This window comes from Phascolarctos cinereus, unplaced genomic scaffold, assembly GCF_003287225.1.
Source record: "Phascolarctos cinereus isolate Bilbo 61053 unplaced genomic scaffold, phaCin_HiC Scaffold_4;HRSCAF=312, whole genome shotgun sequence".
NCBI lineage: Eukaryota > Metazoa > Chordata > Mammalia > Diprotodontia > Phascolarctidae > Phascolarctos > Phascolarctos cinereus.
In genome coordinates, this window is record NW_027555847.1 from 550,943,450 (window position 1) to 550,970,735 (window position 27,286).

The following is a 27,286-nucleotide window of genomic DNA, read 5'->3' on the forward strand; positions in this document are numbered from 1 at the left end:
AACATGGTTGAAGAGAACAGTTCTTTTGCTTCATTCTGATTCACACCTACATTAGCTTACCTCTGATGTTTTCTTCCATTCTTTTGATATACATAAGAGTTTTTTCAACCCAACCTGACAGTATCAGTTTTGCATTTTGTCATTTTTCCTCATCGTCTCTCCAACAGACTGGCAAACACCTACTAGCAAATTGGAGCTAGATACTTATCACTAGGCCCTTTTTTAATTTCTATCACCTGTGTTTCTTGGAACAACAAAAATTAAACATTTGGGGTAATAGGGAGACATAAGTCCTCAAGACATAGGCACCATGATAATTCAAGAATGTATACCCCTGTAATTTTACCAAATCTACTTTAATTTTTAACAGGAATTACTCCAAAATTAGAAACTTCCAAATTTTAAACGGCTTATGGTCAGGTGGCAAAATACCCCTGAGACATCTTGGAGTTCAGATTGCTTCTAAAGACACAAGAAAAGCTTCTGAACACACTAGGAAAAGTACTAGAAAGCCAAAACAATTGATTTGCTTTCTATGCTTAACTAATGCTTTTCCTTTCACCCCATTTCATTCAGAGAGTAGTCTTTAAAGATATCCCTGACTACATTTAATGCTATTTTGAATAAATAGCATCGCTTACATAATCTATGTTGCTTATGGAGTAGTAGCCAAGCCAAGATTTCTAAAATGCCATTCAGACTTGAAAACCCTTTCATGTTGCAATTACAATAATTATTCCTGCTCTACTTAGTGATAAGATTTAACTGAAAAATCTGAGTAAGGATGGGAGCAAAGCCTAAATCATATATCACACTAGAACCTTGCTTTAGTACTACTTCACTACCAATGAGAATTCATTGTAAGTCAAGGGAGCCATGGAGCCTATCCAAGGGAATTTACTTACTTAAGTAGCAAAAGTACACATTATGGAGGAGTTCGTTTGCACAGTGGCGCCATGGTATGAACCCCAATGACTGGTATAGTGAGACTTCCTCCACCCTTTCCAGTGAATAAATCAGTGAAATACTAGCTCTGGCTGCACCTAAGGAAACACAAGCACACACACACACACACACACACACACACACACACACACACACACACACACACACACACACAACAAACAATGGAAACACATAACTCTATGGAAAAATCTCTCATTCTTTCTCCAAATCAACAGAAGCCAGTTTGAGAAAAAGCCAGGAATTAACCCTTTGTGAAAAGGAGACAAATGACTGGCAATCTCATCAGCCACACCTGCAGACTAATTATCAGCCTTTGATGTGTTCTCTTTCCCTAGCCAAAAAGCTCAGTGGAGTCATCCTGACATTTAAAGTGCAAGGTAAAAATAATTCATTGTGAGGTAATTTAGTGTAAGCTCAGGTCATGTCTCAATCTTGCCAAACAAATCTAAATGCCAGGGATCCTTTCCTGTTGCCTTTAGACTTCAGACAGATGTGGTTGCTCACCTGGTTGGCTCCCTTCCTCCCACTGATCCCTGCTTATTTCCTTTGGGTTTTAAGTGTGTGTGGCAGGCTAGGAGAGAAGTCTGACATGCTCAGCCTCTTTGGCTGCTCCCAGCTCCTTCCTGGCAGTCACATTTGGCCTCGATAGCTCCTGGGAAGAAAAAGAAAAAAAATAGTAATAGCTAACATTTATATAAGGCTTTAAAGTGCAATATTCAGCAGGCAGGGATAGGTCTGTGACTTCCCAGCCAGAGTAAATATGGTCTGCCCTATCAGAAGAGCAGAGATTGTTTTTGAAGTCTAGACCAAGTCTTACCATCATAGACTCATCCCAATCCGGCGTTAATAGTGAACCATATCAACTACATTTATTGAATGTGGGTGTAAAACAACAAAGGAACATCATGAAACTTTATGAGAGCAGGGGTTGTATCCTGGACAAACCATCTCCTCTAGAAGTATTCTATACATAGTAGGCACTTAATCAAAGTTGAATGTATTGAGAAGACAGTGGATGGAGAGAAGGCATCCATCTCATGGAAAAATATGTATGTATGTGTGTATGTTTATACATATATACATATACATGGACACATATATACCCATGCCTATACATTCATCTTTCTAACTTTCTTTCTGAGCCTATTCTCATGGTTAGCTAGGTGGTTTAAGGATAAACACTGGGCCTGGAATTAGGAAGACCTGAGTTCAAATCTAGCCCAGACATTTATTAGCTGTATGACCTTGGGCAAATCATTTAACCTCTGCCTCAATTTCCTCAACTGTAAAATAGGAGTTGTAATAGTTCCTAACCCACAGAGTTGTTGGGAGGATCAAATGAAATATCTATAAAACCTTTAGCCTAGTGCCTGGCACACAGTAGGTACTTTATTAACGCTAGTTCCTTTCCCTACTTAACTCTACATGAATAAAATTCAGGATATAGGTACAAAAGTTGTTTCTTAGTAATTTATTGCTATATAAATTATCATTTAACTTAAAGAAATCAGATCTTACAGTTTTGTAAATCAATGCCAGTAAATTTTCTCATTCAGGGAGATGGAAAAATATAAATTAGGGACATTAATTTAAGGTGGGGGGTGGGGAAAGGTCTTGAGAAAGGGAATGAGGGAAAAATATTGAATCTTCTTCATTCTTTCCAGGTCAACCGAGGCTGTTTTTCCTAGTACTGAGTTTCCAACCCCAAGAGTAGAAAATATCTAAATCTACCAAATAAAGATAATACACTGAACAACAATTTCATGTTAAAGATAGTAACTTCTTTATGACCCCTGAATATTTTTTAAGCAAATCTACATTTCTTAGGAGTGGATAGGAGAAGAAAAAATAATAGTTGTAATGGCTGAAGGGAAAAATGCAAGAGTAAAAATGACTAGAAAGACAGAGAGAAGGATTTCTGAAGGATACCATGTACAGGATTCAACAGTATATGTTGGGAAAAGGCAGATCATTCAAGCACATATTTGTTCCCAAGAGATGAAATCTTGCCACCACCTAAAACTACTGTATGTAATGAATTTTGGTTTCTGCAGTCCCAAGTTTTAACCCAAAAATGAAAGAAAGAAAAAAAATTACATAATAAAATATGAGTAGATGGGTTTTTTGTTTGATATTTTTTTTTGCCTGCCAAGAATGACGTATGTGCTCCTTAAGTGATTTTTTTTTTTTTGGACCAGTGACAGAGTTGATCATAATATCTCTGAATCATCCTCTAATTTCCCTGAATCAGAACACTGTGAACATTGTTTTCCAGTTTTAGTTCTGCCATAGTTGTATTTTTTAAGTGGTCTGACATGTTTCTTTTCTACAGCTCGCTGTCATGTTTAGGGAACCAATTTGTTTTAGTAAACAAGGTTAGCACTGGCATCTAGTCACTCCATTCTAGTCATCAGTATCAGAGCAATATGTCGTCATCAGTATGAGTATGTTTTTTCTGTAACAGCAAATAGAAAGTTGTTAAGCTCACTCTGCCTCCTGAAGCACCTTATTTACCAAACTTACGAGGATGAGAACTCAAGATAATGTTCCTTAAGGCCATAAACCCACACCTATTCACTTGAACCCTTTAAAAACAGAAAGACCCCATAATTTAAGTTCTAACATTTGGAGACAAGGTACATTTTGAAATGTTACAACATATTTTCCAAGTAAATATGATGGGCACTGATTTTACAGTTTGGCCTACTAGAAAAATAATGAACACTATTTATCAGCAGTTACCTGTCAATTATAGACCTCATGTTGTTCATGATATTTGTGATTTACTGCAGGAAAAATATTGATTCCCCTAATGATGGTAGAAAATTCTGCTGAATTTTGTATAATATAATTGAAAGGACAGTAAATCAAAACCATAAAAAATCCTTCACACTTACCTTAGCTCTCTCAAAGTTTCCTACAGCAACAAATTTTTGTTGTCATATCATACAATTTTAAGAGTTTCTCAGGACCTGCAAGTGATTTAAGTGTGTGCACAGTAATACCTCAATACATAACACCTAATTAAGCAATTTGGATTCTCTTTAAAGGAAGAGTAATTTTGACATACAGTACTTACGGAGAAAGGCTGGTGAAGAATCTGGAATGAAAAAGTATCATGGATGGGTCACTAGTGATGCTGTGGTAATGTTGACTGGAACATCAGAAAAGTGCATGCTTTGTCCAAAGTAAGATTTTAAGAAAGTAGTATCACCTTTAGAAAAATTAAAAGAAGATGCCACAAACATGCATCTTCACTTGTTATCTCATTGCTGGTACCATCAATTGAGCGTGAAGGGTGTTACTCAGAAAAAGGAGAGGAGGGAACAGTTATTTTTCATTCATTTCTGACTCTTCATGACCCCATTTGGGTTCTTCTTTGCAAAGATATTGGAATGGTTTGCCATTTCCTTGCCCATATAATTTTACAGATGAGAAAACTGAGGTAAATAGGGTAAAGTGATTTGCCTAGAGTCACACAGCTAGTTAATGTCTGAGGCCAGATTTGAACTCAGAAAGATGAGTTATCCTGACTCCAGGCCCAGAACTCTATACACTGAGCCACCTAGATGGACTAGAAAAAATAATACCACTCACTCAGAAACTATAAGGCAGAGGAGGTGAGGAACCTTTGGGTACTATTCGGTTGAGTTTTCTTATCCTCTCTTCCCCACTTATAATAAAGTGATTCACCTCCTTTTACTATAGAAATTATAATTGGAAAGGACACTAGAAGTCATTTAGTTCAATCCTTTCATTTCACAGATGAGGAAACTGAGACCCTGATGAGGAAAATCACTTGTCTAAGGTCACAACACTATTTAGTGTTCATAGGAGGAATAGAGATGAGTTCTCGATACCCCCAGCCCCTTACTCTTTACACCAAACGATGCTGATAAGATGTAAAAAAAGTTTTGAAATCTTGAGAAAATGGTTATCATATGGCAAAGAAGCATCATCATGGTAGTTTTTGTTAGCAAGTTACAGTCTTAAACTTTTTCCCAGACCAAGAATTTTAAAAAGGAGAAAAGAAGAGGGGTAGCTGGCTATGCTTGTTTACCATCTCCTAGCCTTAGAGAGTGAAAGATTCTGAGGAAGAGTTATCTTCAAATGTGAAGGAGCACAGATGACCAAATAGAAAAGATAAATAAGCTTTTATAAATCATCATAGGGACCATAGAGGCATCATAAATCACAGCCATGAAGCTTTAGTCACTTTCAACCTACTGTATATGGTATTTCCTTTAGTTGCACTATTTAATCTTCTCCAAGGTTTATTTTTCCACCATCTTACATTCAGACTAAGGTCCAGGATTACAAATGTGCTTCTAAGCACACAGGCAAAAGGACCCTCACATGCTCCAAATTTTTATGGCAACTATGTCAAATTTAAACTTTGTTTTCCCAAAGGAGCCACCAGTAAATATAACTCCCTTCCCTATCCTAACATCTTCTGATTCAATTTACTTTATTCTCCCCTAGCCCTTTTTTTTTTTACTATGTCTGATACTATATTTCATAAGTTCAGCCCTCAAAATTGACCATGACTTATTGGATAACAATTAATGGAAAAATATGATGTTTAGGAATGTACACACACATACACATACACAATCACAAGTCAAATTCAACAAAGATGAAGATTCCCAAACAATTGATCAACAAATATTTATTAGGCACAAACTATGTACCAGGTACTGTTCTTGGCACTGGGAAGAACAAGACAAAACCATTAAATGGTCTTGATCCACCAGGAATTTCCATTCTATCATGGGAGATAACGTGCCATATGAGTACATATATAACAAATACAATGTAGTTTGGAGGTGGGGAAAGAGAATTAGCAAAGACTTCCTATAGGAGGGGACACTTGAGCAAAGATCTGGGGGAAACCAGGTTTTTTCATTTGCAGACATTATTTCAATACATGTACCCAAAGGTCAGGTGATCCTTCTGAACATCTTCCTTATGAAATTCACTACCATGAATTAAGAGATGAAGTATGACATTAGAAGGAGCAGGAAAATTCTAAAGGAATGAAGAGTGGTGATTCTGATTGGCTTAAGTTCTAGCTATACTACTGTACGTTTTTTTAATATTTTATTTTTTCCCAATTACATGTAAAGGCAATTTTTAGCATTAATTTTTTTTTAATTTTGAGTCATAAATTTTCTTCCACCTTTCCTCACCTTCCCCCTCCCTACAAGACAGTAAGCAACTTGATATAGGTTACATATGTGAAATAATTACACTACTGTTTGATATTTTGTTAAACTCAGAACCAAAGGAAAGTAAAATTACTTTCCTCTAATCCTCCACCCATCTACCTTCCTAACCATAGATATAATCACAGGTTTAAAACTAGAAGGGACCTTAGAAGCCATCATGTCCTTCCCCTACACCTTCATTTTACAGATGAGGAAACTGAGGACCAGAAAGGTTAAGGGACTTGATCAAGGTCACACAGCTTATAACTGAACCTGGTGGAATTTAACTGAGGCCTTCCTGACTCCAAGTCTAGTTTTCTTTTCACAACACCAAAGGACTTCTTGGTAGATAATAAATAATTCAAACTTCAGAGGGCCTATGTTGAAACATACCTCCCTCCTCTTGGCAGAGAGATGACAGACAAAAGGCGTGGACTAGCTTGTCAGACATGGATATCATGTTAGTTTGCTGTGCTTAACTCTACTTTTTCATTAAAAGGACAGATTCTTTTGGAGGGCTATTGGGTGTGGTCATTGGGAAGAGAAGGCAATGAACAAAAACATCAAGAAAACAGTTTTGTTTTGTTTTGATTTGTTTAAGTATCTGGTGACAGATTCTGAGACTATAAATAGCCTGAAGAAAGAAAACTCTTGTGCTTCAACATTGCCTCTGCCAAAGCCTGATCATTTATGTGTTTACTGGGTACTAGCAACATAATATATAACAAAGGCTAGTTAGTATAGGAACTTTCCTTCTTGACATTAAAGATCCAAGGAATGAAATGCTTATATCCCATCCTCCACTTGCTTTTCTCTAATAACATAAAATTATCTTAAGAACTTTCTCTAAAAATCTACACTAAAATAATTTAATTACCTTTGTCTGTGACCAAAATATCTAGAAATTAAAGAACTGGAAATATAGAAAATGAAATGTAAGGAATTTTTTAATAATAGGGTAACAATAAAAGGGTGACAGAAAAATGTTCAACTAATCATAATACCTCCATTATCTCTTCTGTGAAATGAGGAGGTTGGATTTGATAAGCTCGAAGGTGTCTTCTAGATCTAAGCCTATGATCCACAAAACAACACATATGAGGGCAATGAACAAATTCTGAACTACTGTGAGGAGCCTTGTATTTTTTTCTAAAAGAACACTTGAAAATAGTTAAAATATGTCAATAATCTAGGGGTTTGTAATTTTCAAACTATAGGTTTTCCCTTTTCTGACAGTTATCATATCTTCCATAACTCAGTCCTTAACCTTGCCTAGTATAGGTTCCTTGTTACCCAAGACTTAGATAAAAAAATAACACTCTGAATCTAACTCCAGAAAGGCCTCTGAACTTCAAGGCTGGACAAAAATCACAAAAAAGTAGTCTGTTACCAGTCCTCTACTTCTTTCCAGGTGTATTGTGGCTTAACCATTAAGAACACAGGATCGCTTCCCTGTCATCAAAATGATTCTACTGAAGACTTTGATTTTAGATTTTATTCACTTTTACCTTTATCCATAATTCATGCATCTTCAACATGTGTTAAAAATTAGAGAAACTTTGCATAATTCCACATCCAATTAAATAACCCAAGTTACTGAATTCAGTTGCTATTTGAACTAAGATGTTTAAACAACAGCTAAAGTAAATTGCCAGAGTATTGATAAAGAACAATAAATATTTCTATGTCAAATTCTTCATTTGATGACCTGGGGAAAGAAATTGACTCAAATGTAATATAACTTTAAAGTTGAAGGTCAGATAAACATTTTTTCAAGGAGAAATTACTAACACCCTACATTATAGGTGACTGAAAGGACAATGATGAATTGATGTTTGGAAGGTGTACCAATATTGCTAATGATGCCTTGCACGTGGGAAATGGCTTTAGGAGATAGATAGATTAGAGAGCCAACAGAGATGGGAGAAAGAGAGTCATAACAGAGACAATACATAAATAGACAGATTGATGGATGGATGGAAATGAATGAAAAAGAAAAAAAGGCCAGAGCGTAAGACAGTAAATGGACAGACTGATTGCTGGACTGGTCCTTAAGTTATCAAAAGAAGTAGAAGAAAGTACTCAGTGGATACTCTATGGAAAGTTATACAGAAGGTCATACATGAGTATCAAATAGTATGAACAGGATGGAAAGGCAATTATCTTCACACTTACAAAGAGTACCTATACTGATTAGATCACAAATTCACATAAGAAAAAATTATAATGAAAATTATTATATTTATGAGAAGTAGCTTAATATCATCTTAAGTTACTTCCACTATTGAACAAAAATATTATAGGGTCATAGATTTAGAGCTGGCAGGGACATCAGAAGCTATCGAGTTCAGACCCCCTCATTTTGCAGATAAGGAAGCTGAAGCCCAGAGTATTAAGTGAATTAATCAGGGTAACACAGTCAACAAGTGTCCAAGGTGGGATTTAAACACAGGTCTCCTTGATTCTAAGCCCAAAGTTTTGTTCCTTGACATACCCTTCTTTTTTTTGGTAGAAATTCTCAACAAAAATTACATTTATTTAAGAAACTTTACTAATTTTTGAGGTGAGCTTGAAGAATTACCTAACATTTATCTTATTCTAACTGGGTTTTCTTATCTGTCATGGCTATGAGGTGGATTTCTTTACTGATTGTTCTTAAACAACATTAAGCACTGTCAATCAGGCCACATTCCATACCCCTCAGAGGAAAACAAAATAAATGAGTGTGCAGACTAGATGGTGCTCTAGACCTACTGTAGAAAGACAGAAAACATAAATATATATATCAATAACACATCTGAGATGTGCTTAAATTGTCAAAATTCTACAGTCATCATTATGAGGTCTCCTAAATATACCCTTAAGAACAACACATTTATTTGGATATTACAATATCTGAATTTTTTAAATTTTATTAATTTATTTTGATTTATCAATAATCACTTCCATACACTTTTGAGTTGAAAATTTTTCTCCTCCTTCCTCCCCACCACCCTCCCCAAGATGGCAGACAATCTGATATAGACTATACATTTACATTCTTATTAAACGTATTTTCACATTGGTGTTGTAAGTAAAAATTAAAACCAATAGGAGGAACCATCAGAAAGAGGAAACAAAACTCAACAGAAGAGAAAAAAAATAGCAATTCAACTTTCATAGTTCTTTCTTTGGTTGTGGATAGCATTTTCCATCACGAGGCCTCTGGAGATGTCTTAGATCCTTATAATGCTGAGAAGGGTTCAGTTTATCAATATTAGTCATCACACAATGTGGTTGTTGTTGTGTAAAATGTTCTCTTGGTTCTGCTCATTTCATTCAGCATCAGACCATACAAGTCTTTCCAGGTTTTTCTGAAGTCAGCCTGTTCATCATTTCTTATAGAACAATAGCATTCCATTACATTCATATACCACAACTTGCCCAGACATTCCCCAATTGATGGGCATCCTCTCAATTTCCAATTCTTTGCCACCACAAAAAGAGCTATGAATATTTTTGTGCATGTGAGACCTTTCCCCATTTGTATGATCTCTTTGGGATATAGCCCTAGAAGTGCTATACAATATCTGAATTTAAGAAATCAATGCATATTTATTTACTTAGAAGTTACCATGTGCCAGGCACTGTGCTAGGCACTGAGAATACAAAGACAAAAATGAAACAATTTCTGTCCTCAAGGAATTCTCATTCCATTGTGGGAAATATTTTTTAGTATGTATGTATGTATGTATGTATGTATGTATGTATGTATGTATGTATGTATATGTGTATATATACATGTATATATACACATACACATATGTATGTATGTATGTATGTACATATGTATATGTGTATATATACATGTATATATACACACAAAGATATGCATACATATAAATGCATATGTATACATACTTATATACATATATATGTATATATGTGTGTGTATATATACACATAATATATATGTATGTATTACATATTATATGTGTATATATATGTATTATACACAAGATATATTATATATGTATTATATTTAATAATATATATATGTATTGTATATATATATATATATATATATATATATATATATATATATATGTACGTATTACAGAAATTTGAGAGGGCATTAGTAGCTGAATCAGGAAAGCCCTTATGAAGAAGGTGGTCCTTGATCTAAAATTTGAAGGAAATATAGGTCTCCAACAGGTGGGAGTGAGGAGGAGCACATTACATGAATTACTTGGCTAGTGCCAAGTCATGAAGATAGGAGATAGATCATTAAACTCAATAGTTATGAGACTCCCAGCAAGAAGTTGAGGTCTCACTGTCTTAGTTCTTCATCATAGAGATTGGTATTTCTGAATAATTCTAAGTTCCCAGAAACCACTTTAAGACACTGAAATATAAAGGGGAGTTCAGAGCATTGGGAGTCAGAAAAATTGACCTAGTCCATTTTACTTTCATATGATTAAATACGTTGAGAGACAATGTGTTATAATGGATAGGATAGAGAGAGCTGGCTTTGACACCAGACTTAGACTCATATCCTACTTCCAACTCAAACTGGCTATGTGACCCTGAGTAAGGAAATCACTCAACCTCACAATGCTCGAGGCTGCTCTCTAAGACTATAAATTGCAGAGAAAGTACCACCCCGCTTTGCTAGGAGCTTACTCATTCAAATATTCCCTAGACCAATGAAATCACATATTCAACCCCTATTTCCTACTTTATGATTCAATAAATATATATTAAGTACCTACTACATTCAGAGCCTATGGCAGACATTCATGGGTAACAACATTTAAAAAAAATATATATATATAGCCTTGGCCTTTGAGGATTTGACAGTTGAGCTGCCCAAATTACTTGGGTGGAGCAAATTGGAGATATGCACTGGATACCACATTTAACCTACACATTGATTGGTGCAAGTGGAGATAATATGGCCTAGCGAAAAAAGTCATTGACTTAGACTCAGAAGGTTAGGGTTAACAGCCATAGCCTGCCACTTTCTAGCACTTTCTTATCTTTCTTTTTTTTTCTTTCTTTTTGCCTTTGTAATGTTGAGCAACCACTCTGGATCTTTGTTTTTTCATATGTAAAATAAGGGAGTTGGACTAACTTCTAAATAAATCCTTTCTAGCTCTAAAGATATGGATCCTATTATTACATAATTGTGGAAAAGTATATTCTGAAGGGCAGCTATGTGGGGCAGTGGATAGAGCGACAGGTTTGGAGTCAGGAAGACTCATCTTCATGAGTTCAAATCTGGCCTCAGATACTTACTAGCTGTGTGACTCTGGGCAACCCACTTAACCCTATTTGCCTCAGTTTCATCATCTGTAAAATGAGCTGGAGAAGGAAATGGCAAACGATGCCTGTATCTTTGCCAAAAAAAACCCAAATGGAGTCACGAAGAGTCAGACACTACTGAGCAACAACAATTAATCTGAATTTTTAAAAGGCAAAATTCAGAAAAGTGGATTCATATTAATTTGCAATGCAAAAGAAAAACTGAAAATGCCCTTGCCAAATGATATGCATACCTACCTATCAATCCAGGGCACAGGAAGTGCGAAAGAGAAACCTTTTCCTGGTAATATATCAACTAACACTGAAGTGATTTATTCAAGAGACATAATGTTTATGTTGGAAAGGTATACAGGGCCATAAATAGTTTTTATATCACTAGTTAAACACCAATAGGAACCTCATGCAATAGACAGTTCCAGCAACGGTTCACCAGAACCCTACAAATAATATCCTTGTTATTAAAAAAAAAAAAAGAAAAATATTCCATTAGATGCTTCATTGTTGGGGTTTTTGTTTTTGTTTTTGTTTTTTGAGCAGCATGTTTTCATTAACTACAATCTAAGGAAACTGTTGTTATTGTTAGTCCTTTTTTCTTGAAGAGGACCAATGACTAAGTTGACCCTTTTCAAAGACCTTCAATTAACAAGGGGCCATATGCCCCTCCTCTGGCCACCTCTTCCACAGTCTCCCAGCCACAAGCCTAATAGTCCACACCAGAGACCATACCACCAGGCAGTTGTAGGCTGATCGGTGCTTGACTCTCCAGGCTACCATTGTTCTACTAGTGTTATTTCCCCTTCATTAGAATGTAAGCCCCTTGAGGGCAGGGACTATCTTGGTTGTTATATTTATGTCTACAATGCTTAGCTCAGTGCTAGAAACAGAGCATAATAAAAACCTTCTGTTTATTTGTTTTTAAATATCTTAAGAGGACCAGTATAGCACTCTGTTTGGTGTTTAACTAGTGGTATAAAAGCTGTTTATGGCCTTGTATACCTTTCCAACATAAACATTTTCTCTTGAGTAAATTACTTTGGTGTTAGTTTAGTATCACCCTGCATTACTCTTCCTGAGGCCTTGATTGATAGCTATGCAATTCATTTGGCAATGGTTTTTTAAGATGTTCCTTCATTCATTTATTCTTTCATTTGAAGCATGTATTCAAAGATGTTGTGTCTAAGCCAACCAACCTCTCCTCCCTAGACCAACTCCTCTCAGGAGGTAGAGATTCTGTGGAGCTTAAAGAAGCAGCAATACCTCTCAAGGTTTCCGGAGACACAGGGGCCCTTGATTACATGGCCATACTGAAGACTATCAGGGCATAACCTTTGGGGCATTAATAAAATAGAAGGAACTTAATAAACTATTTTCCATTTATTTATTCACTCCTAGACTTTTGTTCATTCATTTTACAACATTAAGCCTAATTCTAAGAAGGAAATAAGGCACAGAGAAGCAAGTTTGCAACTCAAAAGATATTCCAGGGCTTTAATAAAAAATTTGAGCAAGGATGTGCTGGAAAATGTTTAATACTCAGAGCTCCAAAAAAAGAAGGAGGAAGGGGAATGGGGGGGGAGGGAAAGGAGGAAGAGGAGGAAAAAGACAAGGAAGAGAAGGAGGAGGAGAAGGAGGAGAAGAAAAAGAAGAAAGAAAGAAAGAGAGAGAGAGAGAGAGAGAGAGAGAGAGAGAGAAAGAGAGGAAGAAAGAAAGAAAGAAAGAAAGAAAGAAAGAAAGAAAGAAAGAAAGAAAGAAAGAAAGAAAGAAAGAAAGAAAGAAGACAGAAAAAAGAGGGAAAGAAAAAGAGAAAGAAAGGTAATTCATGACATACTTTGAAGTTTAATCCGCATTATTTGACATCATTTTCTTTAGACTCAAAAACAAACAAAACAATAAACCAAGCTCTGACATGTAACATTTGGAGATTTCATAGATGTAAATACTCACACAGAAATTTAACAATCACTCAGGAGCCAGTCTTAGCTGCTTCTCACCTCAGGATCATTTGAGACTGATCTGCCTGTGGTGATAGCTGAAGGTATAGGAATGAATGAGTTTGCAAAAGGGAAAAGTACATACTGAGAAGAGGACGAAGGACAGACTCATTTCTTCCTTCTCTGAGAAGGAGAAATTACCACTCTCATCTTTAAAACCCTGTAGACTAGTGTTTCTTAAGTTAATGTGGCTATAGTACAGCAATCGGAAGAGTGCATGATCTGAAGTCAGAAGCTATGAGTTGGAATGTCAGCTCTACTACTTAGTACTTGTGAGATTTTAACCTTTCTATGTCCCAATTTCCTTATCTATAAAATGGAGCACTGGTCTGGATGACCATTCTATCTATAAATATATGACCCTATGAATAGTTTTGGAGGAGGAAATAACAAATGGAGTAGAAAACCACTGCAGAATCTTTGCCAAGAAAACCCCAAATGGAATCACAAAGAATCAGACACAACTGAAGTGACTGAACAACAAAAAATGAACATTTTGGGATTGAAGTATATTGATAAAACCCATAAATCTGGCCCAAGATGCTGGGTGGGGAGCATGGAATATCCCTGAAATAAAAGGCAATTAAAGATATTTTGAAATGAAATAGATAAAATTTTTGACTATATGTACACAGAAAAATATTTGCATATCAAGTCTTTTACCACTCCAAGTCTATCCTATACACTGCTGCCGAAGTAATCTTCTTTCAGTACAGATCTAACCATGTGCCTTCCTTAGTCAATCAACTACAGTGGCTTCTTACTGTCTCTAGGATAAGTAATCTGTAAGCTGAGTCCCAAAGCCCATTGCTATGAGATTCTCTCCTCAGTGGTGAAGATCAATGCCCCGAGCCGTATTGGGAGGCAGGGAGGAGTTGCCAGAGAAGGGGAATGGCAGGTTCCCTGAATCTCTTCATTTTTTTCAAGAGTCTCTTCAAGTGTCTTGAGTTTCTTCAAACTCTGCAGTCATTTTGGGTGCTTCTGAGAGAGAAGCTTTGAGAGAGAAGGGCAATGCAAACCCCACTTTAGGTCACTGAAGGAAAAGACTCTGAGAACAGGCCAATATAAGAGATGCTGGCAGTCTCCTTCACGTCCCTATCCCCCAACCTGTCAGAGAGTCTAGGGGAATTCCCCTCAGGAAATCTAGCGCTCTCTCTCTCACTCTCTCGCTCTCTTTCCTCCCCACCTCACTCCCAATGGGAGAATTCCTTTACTCTGTATCGTCTGATATACTAGTTTTCTATGTACACTTTATCTGTTTTGCTATCAACTTGGATAAATGGGTTTCATTGCTATTTACTACATGTGTTTACTGTGGAACTTGTACTTGGTGGGAAGGGCGTCAAGTCTTGGATATGAAGCTTGGTGTCTTGCTTCCCCCAATAATGAACAGTAATCAGAAATGTAGCTTGAACCTGAAAGTCATATTCCCTAAACTAATACTATTTAAGAGGAACAGTTAGATATAATTCTAGCCCAATATTCTTTCTCTCTGAGAAATAAGGAACTGGTGGCCCTAAAAATTTAAGTGTGAGGCCAAAGGTCACCACATATGTAGTTAGGACAACTAGGACCTACATTTCTTAACTCCTATCTGGTGTTCTTTCTATTGTATTGTGTTGACTTTGTTTCTAAGAAGATCAAGGAGAAAGGAAAAAGCATTTATTAAGCACTTACTATGTGCCATTATGCTAAGCACTTTTCAATCTCACTTGATCAAGAAAACAGAGAATCAAGGAAAGACAACAATATGATGTTGAACCAGGTTAAAAAAAAACAGTTTATGATGACAGAAAAGCAGAAATACAGCACTAAATGGAACAAAATATTTTACAATGAGACCTTCATACTGTTTACTAATAGGTCTCACTTCTATAGGATTTACCATAGACCACCAATTTACTCCCTGCCTGTGGCTGGCTTCTAACCACTGGCCTTTGGGATTCAGCGTGGGGGCTATCTAGGTATCTCACTGAAAGTACTCAGGGGTATGGACAAACAGGAAACAAAAGAGACAACTTCAGAGCAATTGAATGAATGAAATCTTAGTTGCTCTATCTATGCAATCAATTAAGTACAGCTCCCTCTCTAGTTTCATGTTCCCAATTCCCACTTACATTGATATGCTGGGGCAACAGAGGGTAGCCGATTACTGTTCTCTTCAGAGTCCTGTTGGTAATTCTGAGTGGTTGGGTTACTTTTTTTTCCTCTAGTACTATCATTCACAAGCCCTCATCTGTTGTGTTGTGGCTTATGAAGAATTAGCTAGACAGAGTTAATTGACTTTTAGAAGGGGGCATTTACTAAGCGATATAGCAAAGGCAGTTGTTACAGAAAAAGTACCCCAAACTAGAAGCACACTCTCCCCTTTTCCACACAAGGAAGGTCAGGAACTAAGAGAGTTTTAAGTCTAAGCTCAAAACACCTTTGGATGGACACATTTACATAGGAAATGCCAAGAATATGACTAGACAGAAGAGAACAAAACAACTTTACCCCCAAGGCTTAGATTTGTCTCTGTGCCATGCCTACTTATCTATGTGGGAGAGCAAAACACATGGAGTTGAGAAATTGGGAACCCTGAAATCACAGGGTGTTTGGTAGATATTGAGTGAGTAATCCTTCATATGGATGAAAACCAGGTGTAGTCTTGCCTATAGAGATGATAATCATGAGGTATATGGAATGTTCACCATAAACCAGAGTGAGACCTATGCCCAATGAGCCTTGGAGTTGTTTCAAAAGAGACAAGACTTCTGCCTGACACCACCAAGTAAAGAATCAACTCTCAGAGATGAAAGATCCCCTAGCCAAGAATCTGAAGGGAATAATAAGGCTAAGAAAGAAGATGAGTTTTTTGGATCCATAGTGGGGTTACTCTTTTTGTTTTTCAAGAGCTTTTAGGAGACAGTATTTTAGCCAAAGGCTCCAAGTGAATCCAGAATCTGGAAACACAGAGTAACTCCACAGACATGTGCCAAACAGGCCCATGCCTGATAATAGAACAGTGTATGCTGTAGCAGCATCCAGTAAAGCAACTTCTGATAGAGATTAGAGGTCCAAGAGAGGCTATGCATTCACTGTTACACCATCTGGCAGAGACTAGATATCCAGAGGGACAATGTCTAGAAGAACAATGCTTGGTGGAGAAGACTCTTTGAGAATATCAGTGGAAGACATTAGCAACCCTACAGGGTGGGATGACTGAATTCTGTGCCTTTCATTCCTGGGTCAATAAGTGTACCTCACATAAGCACCTTTCCACATGTGCTCCCTAAGTGTGTCCAGTCTTCCTATTGGTGGTATATATTTGTGGGAGAGTATGCCTTAGGTTTACAGAGGAAATATTTATTCTCACTTTTCTTATCATTACATTTCAGAAAATTATTTTGCTTTGAATTAATCATGTCTTCCAGCTGAATATTCATCAAGGTTACTCTGGTACTGATCTTTCCTCTTGTATATTATTAGAGTGTGAGGTGCTACTATGCCTCATAGCTTGTATGGAATGATGTGGACAATATGGGGACCATATGAAAACCAGAAGAAGGCTGTTGGTTATTCTTGAGTTGAGCATTCTATAAGCATTTCAAATACTAATACATCTCCTTACTCATTCTAAACAAAATATGGAAGACCATGCTACCATTTTTAAAAAGGAAGGAAGGAAGGAAGGAAGGAAGGAAGGAAGGAAGGAAGGAAGGAAGGAAGGAAGGAAGGAAGGAAGGAAAGAAGGAAGGAAAGAAGGGAGGAAGGAAGGAAGGAAGGAATAAAAAAAGAAACAAAGAAAATTAAGTAAGATGGGGCTCTTCTTTGATTTTCATGAGCTGCCCTTCCCAGTTGGTTACTGATAGCCATGTTCAATTCAATACAACAAATAGGTAGTAAGTGCTTCCTGTTCTAGGCACTAGAAATAAAAAGCCAAAACTGAAATAGTAAGTCATTACTTGCCCTCTGGGAGTTTACTAAGGATCTATAACACATACAAGGTAATACAAGGGGAATTCAAGAGGGAGAGAGTGGCAATAACCAAGGAGACAGGGAAAACCCTTCTAAAAGATCTACTGTCTCACCTGTGTTTGGAAGAAAGCTAGAGATGCTATGCAGTCAAGGTAAGGAGAAAATGCATTCCATGCATTGGGAACCACTTGTACATAGGTATGAAGTGAAAGATGGGATGCCATATGCAGGGAACGGCTGGAAGGTCATTTTGCAAGGAACAGAGAGAAAATGAAAGAGAAAAATAAATAAATGAATAAAAAATATATTGTGTATTATGTAAGATTTTTTATATATGCATATATATACATATAGATATTTGCATTATATAATATATACATATATGTATGTGTATACATACACACACACATAATAAAAAATAATGACTGGAAAAATACATGGAAGCCGGAGTGTGGAGGGCTTTGAATACCAAACTACAACCTTGAGCCATTACATTGCTTAGGAAGGGCAGACAATTAAGGTTATTGATTTTTCAAACTGATTGTCTTTTATGCAAGGGCTGATCTTTGCTAGCAGCACAGGGGAGGACCATAGGATCTTGGCTTTAGAGCTGAAGGGGCTTCCAAGACTGAGTCCAACTTCTTCATTTTATAGAAGCAGAAACTGAAGCCCAGAAGACCTGACTGGTTTTGCCCAAGTTCACACAGGTAGTATGGGAAGAGTAAGTATTTACACTCAGGTCCTGTGACTACAAGATCACCTCCCCAAGTTCAGCATTCTCTCTATAGTACCACACTGCCTCCTAATAAAGGAGGAGGGAGAAAATAGTGTAAGTATTGGTTCATATGGTACCTTTGGCTGGCCCTTACATCTCAACTTTCTGGGCTCTCTCTTTTTTAATTACTATGTTTTGCTCATTGCATAGCATAGACAGTGTTACCTTGGGAGAAAGGCATTGGTAAAAGAATAATAATATTAATGATGATGATGATGATGATAATGCTAACCAATGGTAAAAATGGCAACCCTGCTGTAAGTGATATTCACTGGGGAAAGACAAATAAGGAAAACATTCACATGGGTCTTAATCCAAGAGGTAAGAGAGAAGTAGGAGAGCCATAGCTTTAATGGAAAACGAAAGCTCTCTTTTCAGAAAAAAAAAAAAGGTCTAGTGCAAGGACTCCCTGCCACACACACAGAGATACCCCTAATCCTGAGGTCTTTTGTCCTCACTTGTTAATTTCTAAGTAGAGGAAAGCAAAGTAAAAATGTTTATAGGTTTTACTTCACAGGGGTGCAGAGAGAAGAACAAGTATTGGTGAATAAGAAGTTTGTTATTATGCTCATTGTCTAAGGGCATAACCTTTTAAAATTAGAACTTTTTAATCCAAAATAATGAGGTTCTTGCTTCTATCGAGAAGATCTCTAGGATACTTGAAAATGATCACATGGCTCCCATCCTTTCTACCATTGCATAACTTGCCAGAGCTGACATCTCAGGATATAAAAGTCACTAAGTGATCACTCACCACAATTTTCCTGGGCCTTGGCACTCGATTTTCATATCCAAGTGAAGTTTGAGAGACTAAGCTCTAACCTTGTCTGACTAACTGTGGGTTCTTCTCCCCACAATTAACAAACTTTCTTAAACTCTGGGCCTTTAAACTGCCCAAACCACAGAAACATTAATAATGACCCTCCTTCATTTAACCTTGGCTTCCTCTCCCAAACATACTTGGGGGGAGCATTTCTCTGCTTCAAAGCAAAAATCAACACACAGTTCTATTACTCAGGGTGACCCCTATACCTCTGACCAACACCTTCAACAAAAAGAAAACCCAAATCCACACAAACTCCATGATTTTCATAATCCTTCTACTCTGACAACAATTATTTAACCTCAAAATTTCTGCTCTTATTTTTTCAGTTGCAGTGGGAAGGTCTGTTTTCACAGCTACAACTGCAAGAAGGATTGCTAGCCTTAAAAAAATAGAACCATAAAGACAAGAGCTATGCACATAGTTCAGGAACTGTGCAAAAGGATCAGGCAAAAAATTCTGTCACTATAAGCAAAGGTGTTAACAGACCAGTTACCTGGTAAATTAACAAAGAAATGCACAAAGATAACTTTGTCCCCAACTAAAGGTAGTTAACATTTTAAACTAAAAGTCTGTTTGGCTCTACTCCATCCATGAGACAGGTATTGAAAGCAAATATATTTACCTGGTGAAGAAAAAAGATCTAGAGTCATTTCCCTTTCCAAATTGCAATGTCCACCTCCACTCCCACAAATATACCCTTCCTCCTTACCAAGAAAAATATACTTCATTCCTAAGTGTAGAAAAGAACATATGGGCACAGCAGCAATAATGACAATGATCTAGTTTCATTATCTATAATACAAAATAATTGTCTACTGGGGAATCTCTTGGTGACTTTTTCCATTTTTACCATCAGTATCAATTTACTTAGTTAATTCAATATGATATGTGGTTTTTCTATCAGGCCACTGAATGTTAGTGCTAGAAGAACTAAGAGAAATCATTTTGTTCAGTCCCCTCAGTTTTCATATGGGGAAACTGAGGGCCAAAGAGATGAAGTGACTTGCCCATGATCACACAATTGGCAGCAGAACTGGGAATATAAAAACATCTTTTGTCTCTTTCTTGAGCTCTATGGTTCCTAAGATTTAGGAACTTGCTAGCTCTTAATCTATAATCATATGCCCAGTACTCGTTCTATTACATCACTTTTCTTCCCACCGACAGACAGGTTTTCTGCTAATGTCTTTGGATTATATGACCGTATCAAATCGTAATGGGGGCAGAGTTGAAGGCTGGGGATGTTGTCCTAAGGAATTTTTGTTTTATTTTGCTTTAAGACTGACAATGATAGGAAGATTTGCTTTGCACTCTCAGTTTGACTACTTCCCTCATACCGTTGGCAGAAGAACACATAGAATACTAGATAAGTGACCAGGAAGGAGAGAAGGCAGAGGGTTATGCAATCTCCTTCCAAAGCAGGCTTTCTAAACAGGATCAGGTTTTATCTGAGTAGAACTCATTAGGAGTTGTCACTTCAGAAAGACAGGAGGTAGACCAGATTCTTAACCTTGGGTCCACAAACCTCCAAGGGATCTGTTGATGGATTTCAGGAGATCCATGAACTTGGTCCGTCTGTGTGTCTGTGTGTGTGTCTGTCTGTCTCTATCTATATATACACACATACATATATAAATATCCACACACATACATAGAGACATATATATGCATGTGTGTACATATATGTGTACACACATATACATATGTGTGTGCATATATGCACATGTATATATGTATGTATATATATATTTTTCACTAACTTGGTTTCCTTTGTAATGCTATGAACTTTATTTTGGGCACTTAAAAACAATATTCTGAAAAAGGATGCATAGGTTTCACCAGACTGGCAAGGAAGTCCACAAAGAAGACCAAGACCCCATGTAGTAGATGAACTTTGATGGTCCCTCATATTCAGTTCACCACCAAGTACTGCTCTGTACAAGGTACTTTGTGAATCCTCTGCTTCCCCAACAGGTCACCTTGCTGTTCCTTTCTTCAAAGATTTTCATCTTGAATCAGTCCATACTGAAAGAGACAGCATAGTAAACTGGCAACAGGGCTGAAAACAGAATGAGGACCCAGGTTCAAATTCCATCGCTGCTGCTTACTACCTGTGTGACCTTGGACAAGAACCTTAACTTCCATAAGGCTCCGCTTCCTCATCTATAAAATAAGGGGAAAGATGATATAACCTCTGAGGTCCCTCCTATCTCTTGTTATTCATCCTTCATTCTCGAAGAGAACTAATGACATCATGAACATGACGTCTTGACTTTTGCTGTGATCCTAAGCAAGGTACTGAATATAATATGGATTCCCAAGTTCTTTCCTTCTGCACCCACAAAGCATTCAGAATCTCATACTAAGGTTGATACTTATTCTGCAAGTTTGGTCAAGTTTGGCTCTGGCCCTGCTTCCAATTCCTTGGCCTCATATGACCCTACTTCCTGCTTCTGTTACTCATCTCCTAAAGAAGATAATTCTGCCAAGTCTCCTTCACCAGCAGCAAGAAAAGAAGCTAGAGTCCCTTAAAACTAAGGAACATTGTAGGGAAAGAGCCCTGAATTTAGACAGGAGAGGCCTTGGGATAAAATCTTAACTGCCATTTACTGGCTTTGGGACCTTACCGAAGCAAGCAATTTTATCTCTTGGGGCCACAGTTCCTCATTTGGAAAATGAGGGGGTTGGACTATAAGGAGATGATCTCTCAATCCTTTTCCAGATCTAAATACTGTAACAGATGACTTAGATTAAAAAAAAAAAAAAGACTGGATGCTAGCTTAAAAAGAAGGTGAGGTTGGAGGGTGGGGACCAAAATGAGACACTTTGACTTTGCCAAATTCCCATCCCTTAGCTACGGTTGGTGCCAAGCTGGTGAGGAAGTTGAAAAGGGATGGGAGGGTATGTGGAAGCTGCTCCGCCCCTTCCCTTACTCTTTCTGGCAAGATGTCAGTAAATATCCCCACACACACACACACTCCCCTACCCCCTCTTGTTGCCCACTGCAGGGAGACAGGTTTCTTGCAGAGACTTGCTTAATTGGAGGAGCCCTGCCCATCCACAAATAGGTACCGCTGGAGCTGCCCTGAGAGGCTGGGTGTGTGTGGGTGGTGGAGGGTGTGGCATGGGGTAGATTACACACCAACCCACGCCAGTGGCGACACACTTTCCATTTGCAACCACAGGCCTTAGTTTTACATCACAAAGATCCAAGAGGGGGTGCCTTCAGAAAGAAGAGAATAAAAAGGGCTTCCTCTCCTCTTCCCCATCTATCCACTCCCTTAAACACCTCCAACGACAAGGAATCAAGTATTTTTGACAGAAGGGAAAAATGGTGAAACTAAGAGCGGCTGGAAGGAGGGACGTCTAAAGGATATTGTGAGAAGAGGTGAGGTTCTCTGCCTCTAGGCAGGAAGGGAGAAGAGAAAGTCAGAAATGAGTGACTTAAATGCGCAATAATCCTAGGGCACAGAACTGTGTCCTGGGCAGCGTCAGTAATTATATGTGAACTTGGCAGTGGATTTCTCAGCACTCGAGGCATAGAGTTTGAATCGGATAGAATAGGACCAATGCCAAACTCCAGCTCAGTGACAGCCCTGGAGTGAGCTCATCTTGAGCAATGAGCTCAGGTGGCCAGCAATATAATCTGAGGCAGCAGCTTCATTCTCAGAGGCCTGACCAGGGCTCTCCTCTCTTGTCTGATGATCCAAATTTGGGGGAAGAGTGTTGTGAGGCTCAAATGAGACGATGGATGTAAAGCACTTTGCAAACCTTAAAACACCATATAGTAAATTCCAGTTTTATTTTTATTATTATTATTAGTCACCAATCAACAAGCCTCCAGTCTGGGGATGACTTCATTCCCTGAGTCTTCCTCTACTGCAGTCTTGCTAAGCTCAAGCAGTATTTATGCAGCAATACAGTGATGTTCTGGGAATACAACCAGGATCTCCAAGTGAAAACAAAAAAGACAAACGAAAGAAAAAAAACACTATACTCTTTTAAGTTTAATCTGCATTTTAATGCTTTCCTAAGTCTAGACAATCAACAAAACAATAAATCAAGCCATGATTTGTAGCAATTTAGCAACTGCTCGTATCTGAAGTATAAATGTTCCCATTGAAAATTTAACAATCAGCTTCTGTTGGGGCTGGTTCCTGCATACCCCTGGAACACACCAATATTTCCATCAGCTGTGATGTCATCTGTGTGGAAACTCCCACTAGCAACATATCCTAACTTCTATACTATTTAGTAAGATGCCTTAAAGAGTTATATTATTTAGAACAACAACAAAAGCAAACAACCCACCTGGTGACCTACCTCCTGGCAATGAACCTTTTCAAATTTAGAAAGGCTGGAATGTAGATGACAAGAATACAGGCCATGGCTGGATCTGAACTTGAAAACTTTCCAGATTGGTAGGAGTTGTTAAAGCTTGTACTTAGCCGACATAGCTTTTGAGAGCACAAGGTTACCTCTACACCATGAAGAGGCATGGGAGGAGGGCTCAGTGAAGGAGATAATCATAATGATGGCTTCGTTTACATGTTGTTTTACACAGCCCTTTATACATACAACTTCATTTGATTTAACAGCTTCCTTCTGAGACTTCATAGGGTCCTCTTATCTAATGTTCCTGTTCATATGAGATGTTGCAGCTATTCCCTAGGACTAATCACTTAGCTAATATAGTCCCCTAAAGCCGTATTTCTTGAGTTTGATTTGCTTCTGGGTGGAAAAGAGAGAGAAGCTACTAACAATATTCAATACCATTCACCATTACTGAATTTGACACATTAGAGCTAGTTTGACTGCACAACTTCCTACCATATTAAAAGTATTATGGCAAAATGCTGTTAGAAATGAAGCAGGGGGTAGGTGGAAAAGGGAAGTAAAAAATAGTAGAATTATCAGAATGTCTCTTATATCATAGTTTGTTCACGTGAAGGGGAGCAGGGTACCAGAGTGATAGAATATTGGAGTGTCTAAAGAACTAAAATAGGAAATCACTCAAAGAACAGAGAGGTACATGATGGACATGAGCCAATTGCAATCCATTACTAAATAGGACTTCTGATATAGAAGCAGAGTAAAGGAGGTTATTGAAGAATATGTGAGTGGGAGGAAAATAATGGCTGATCACATGGCAAGAGCAAAGGTCTGCATGCTTTTGGGTATCTTCCCAAGACGGACTCTGGCATGTTAGGTAGATTCCCCTGTGAACTTTAAAGGGAACATGGACATGAGTCACACAGGATGAGCAAGGAATGTGTAGAGGAATACAGACACCGATGAGATTACAGGCTCTGGGGTATTTGAGAGTGTATGTAAATGATCAATCTGGGGGCTGTCTCCAGTTGTCCTGATTATATATATATATATATATGTGTATATATATATATATATATATGTGTGTATATATATATATATATATATATATATGTGTATATATATATATATATATATATATATTATATATAATATATATATATAAATAACTGGACCCAGATGGCTCCAGAGGACAAAGTGAGGCTGGAGACCTTACACAGCCCTCCCTTACTTAAATCCAATTCACTTGTAAGTCGTGGCAGCATCTTGCTAATGTCACTGTCCTCTTTGAGAACGAAGGATAAACGACAACAAATGATCAAGCTAAACTCTGTGCAAAGACATTGCTGACCTCTCAAATGATCTAATATGATCTTTGGATAACTGCTCAACATCTTTTTCTTTGTCCCTTAATCTTTAGTTAGTAAGACTCCAAAATAACATGGTAGATCAGGTGTGTATATCTTTTGTAGGTCATATTTCAAGGCCCACATCAGTTACCAACACTCTTCCGTAAAGAAACAAACAAACAAAAAAAACCCAAAACCACCCTCTTCAAATTTGTCATAGCACATTGCTTTACTTTGTATCATGGTCATCTGTTTACATATGTACTCCTACCTCACTCCCTCACAAAGACTGTCAATTCCCTAAGAGCAGTATTTAACTCTTCCATTTTTTAATCCAACCCAGTACTTTGCCCATAAGAGGGGTTTAGTAAATGCCTGTGGAAAAAATTGGATTCTCACCTCTTTTTTATCTACTATGCTATTTTTTAACCCATAGGTATTTTTCCCTGAGCCAATGTCAATAGCAAAATTTTCTTTTATAATTAGCAAGCCTGACAACTAATAAGCTTATCTTCTTTTTGGGGGATTAAAATGCAATTTTTATACTAATGGATCGACACTTCTTACGATACCCAGACCAAACCATACATATTAATCATGTCAGATGAGGGTGTGTGTTGAAACATCAGGGAGCCATGTCTGGGTAGGAACACTTCAGTTATACCCATTCACAGGAAGCAAATTATAATGTTAATCATGAAGATTTTGGAATCTTGTTTTAAACTTCAGGTCCTCATATGCTAATAAACAGGAACTCTAGAGTGGTACAGTCAAAGAAGTTGAATCTACAAATGAAAGAAAAGTTGGGTTTGGGGAAGAAAATTAATAATCTGCTTTTCTACTCTGTCCCCTTCAATGAACATTATATTAAAGGAGTTTGATTAGAAAAAGTAATTAGAGAGAAACATACATACACCTGCAGTCACCCCACCTCAGCAAATGTATTCAGACTTAATGAAAGGCTCTCTCCCCAAACCCATTTATATTTTAATTCTCCTTTTTAATTTAAAAGTAAAACAGTAACACGAGTGAGTTTAATCAGAAAACTTGATTTCCAACATGCTGGGCAGGCTCTAGCTGATTTCTGTGGCTTGTTGCTTACCCAGGGGCTTACCTAGGCTGAGCCCAGACTGCGAAACAGCTCTGCTTACGACAAAGGCGTAAGATTCATCTTAAAGGCCACAAGCCTCCTGCCTCAATCATACTGATTTCCTATCTCACTCAGAAACCCAGCTCATAACTTTCAGATGTGTTATGAGACCCCAACATTTCCTTACATGAAAAGCTTAACCTATAAAATTTTCCATTCACTCTTCACTTCCCTTTCCCCCCTGTTCATTTTTTTTTAACTTCTAAAGTTCTCAAAACCTTTCTCCTTATGTATGACACTAGCTACCATCTCATTCTATCTTCAGTTTACAGATGCCTGGAAAATATAAGAAAGAGAAACACGGGGCAAATGCCAGCCTGTGACCTAGGGTCTGGACTCAGCCAGACGAGATGCATGAATCAGGTGTGTGGTATGGAGTTTTCCAAGGCGACAAGATGACAAAAGAATGCAGTGAAGTTAGAGATTGTTTTCAGTAGAGGCCCCAGAAGCAGTGGGGCCACCTGCAGAACACTTAAGAGGGCACAGCAAAGTTCAGGGCCACAGATCTCTAAAGGGCTAGTAGATCCCTTTCTTCCATTGTCTTTTTCCCCATCCTTTTTTCTTCTTTTCCCCCTTTCTCCCAATAACCAATACTGTCCTTTATTGGCTTACATAAAGAAGTACATATTTTTTAAAGGGACTTGCTGACAGGAAAAAAAGAGGGGAGGACAGGCTAATTATAAGAGAAGAATGTCTTAAGAGAGGCGGAAAAGGTGTTGTTGGTTAAAATGTTCAACAAATGTGCCAAATCTGACTCTTTTCTGCCTGGTTTTACAAAATCACTTGAATTTTCATCAAGCCTTTCTGCCCTAGCAATCAATGGATTACCTTTGATTTCTGATCTATTTCTAAGTTCACATTGCTGGGAATAGCCATGAGACATATATCGTGTAAGGAAAGTGCTCTTTGTAAAATTAAGTGCAAATGAGCATTTTAAAATAATTCTAAGCACTAAGAAAAAATGCAAAATCTACCCTTAGGGGTTATTCTCAACTCAGAAAGGAATTGAGATGTTGTTGTTGTTCATAGTTCATTCTTTGAAGAGAATCAATGACATTATGAGGGCGATGTCTCAACTTGGTGGGAATTGGATTTAAGGTTCAAAAAGGAATGATAGCACCCAAATATGTAGATTACATTATTTAAATAAAACTATAAGAATTTGAAAGTTTCCCCAAAAATATGGTAAGAAAGCCAAGCTCATATTTTTAAGGCTGCCAACCTTGGCCAGTTATTGTGGCTTTTAAAGCTATTTTCTCTTTGTCAGAACACTGATAACTTCAAAAGGCAAGGGGATGGAGTATGAAACTTTGTGATGTAATACACCCTCAAGGAACTAAGTTCTACAGGACAGACAGTTCTGTGGGATAGAATGAATATAGAAAATTAAATACAGAATATAAACAAAGTAATCAGGGGAGAGCAC

General features: G+C 37.6%; 1 long non-coding RNA gene across 1 annotated transcript in view; it reads right to left on the reverse strand.

Annotated features, from left to right (window-relative positions):
- Positions 1–27,286, reverse strand: part of LOC144456709 (uncharacterized) — a 180,153-nt gene that overhangs the window by 58,911 nt on the left and 93,956 nt on the right. The window contains exon 4 of the long non-coding RNA XR_013485731.1: positions 1,471–1,618. This is a non-coding gene — a long non-coding RNA (uncharacterized LOC144456709). The remainder of the gene's footprint in view (positions 1–1,470; positions 1,619–27,286) is intronic.